Here is a 1802-nt window from a genome sequence, read left to right on the forward strand (position 1 = left end):
GTCTGTATGTAACCATCGTGATTGGCGGGCAGGCCAGCAGGGCTGGCTCAATCCTGTGACCTGAGTCACATGTTTAGGGGCACCTGGGTGGCTCAGTGGTTGAGCATCTGCCTTCAGCTCAGGTCATGATCCCAGGTCCTGGGATCGAGTCCTGCCTTGGGCTCCCCACAGCGAGCCTGCTTCTCCCTCTGCTATGTCCTATGTCTCTGCCTCTCTCTGTGTCTCTCTCACAAATAAATAACATTTTTTTTTAAAAGTCACACGTGGGATCCCTGGGTGGCGCAGTGGTTTAGCGCCTGCCTTTGGCCCAGGGCGCGATCCTGGAGACCCAGGATCGAATCCCACGTCGGGCTCCTGGTGCATGGAGCCTGCTTCTCCCTCTGCCTGTGTCTCTGCCTCTCTCTCTCACTGTCTGCCTATCATAAATAAATAATAATAAAAAAAATTTTTAAAAATAAAAAATAAATAAAAAAATTAAAGTCACACGTTTAATCTGAGTGAACCAGGCGCCCCTGCCATGATGTTTTTTAAAAATCTGCAGGGCAAGAAGAAATGTCCTGGCTTATTAATTAATGGCTTATTAATGTTAGAGTGTGTTTTGAATAGAGACCAGGATGCCCAGTTAAGCTTGTACCTAATGACCACAGTACACCAGAGATGGACTTGAACTTACTGACAGTAGACATCGCTAATACAAGCCTACAGTTAGTTATACAAGATGAGGCAGCAAGGTGGGATAAAGAGAGATTTGGGTCAGATCTCTCAGCTTTCCCGCTTGCTGGTTCTGTGGCTTTAGGCAGGTCCCATCTCTCTGAACTTCAGTATTTTGATCTTTGAAATGAAGACATGCTTTCCCAGAAGGGCTGCCGAGAGGACTAGCAATAAAGTCTCAAGGCACTGAAGTGTCTGCCGGCACTTACTATGTGACAGCTCTTACACGAAGACCCTTCTGTTACTTGTGTAAATACAGCCAACTGAAATATCAAGTACTCCCGTAACAATCCTTCCCACTCGCTTTGTCAATCGGAGATTAGAAGGGGGGGGATATGTTTCTCGTAATTGCTTTAAGAAGGTGACAGAGATAGCATGCTGGAGGACTTGGTCAGACTGAAGCCCTGAGGAACAGATGGGGATAGGTCATAAAAGTCATGGCAAGAGGTGATAGGAGTGGAGGTGGATTTAATGGATTTCTGTGGTGAGAAGAAGGGGGTCAAAGATGACATGGAAGCTTCCAGCCCGGGAGCTGGGAGATGACGCCATTCACTGATGTGTGAAAACAATCAGGAGAAAAATATAAAGGTTGGAGTAGGCTTAGGTGGTGGAGTAGGAGAAGAATTTGGTTTGGAGTTTTGTTTGAGAAAATCCGATTGGTGGAGGTGTCGGTCAGATTGTTGGCAAGAACGTTCTGGGATCCCTGGGGGTAGACTAGCTTACTTGGGGAGAGTACCAAGGACAGGGCTCTCTGGGCCTCAGGAATTAGGGAGAGGAGAGGGGAGAGGAGGAGGGGGACGGGGGAGATCGCTCTTAAGGAGGAAAAGGCCCAGAGATAACATGGGTTCCTAAGCTTGAGGGCTTGTGAAAACACCAGTTGTTCGGCCCCACCTCTAGAGTTTGACTTGGGTAGACCCGAAGATTTTTGCATCTCTAACAGGTTCCTCAGGGATGCTGTTGCTGCTGGTCCAGAAACCACACTTTGAGAGCATCAAAGGGGTTAGAACATGGTTAGAAGCATTGGGGAGCAGAGGCCAGTGTCACGACTGCTGCCCTGGTGACAGGCACGGGGTCGGAAAGGAGCCAGTGCT

Source organism: Canis lupus, chromosome 11 (assembly GCF_003254725.2).
Source record: "Canis lupus dingo isolate Sandy chromosome 11, ASM325472v2, whole genome shotgun sequence".
Lineage (NCBI taxonomy): Eukaryota > Metazoa > Chordata > Mammalia > Carnivora > Canidae > Canis > Canis lupus.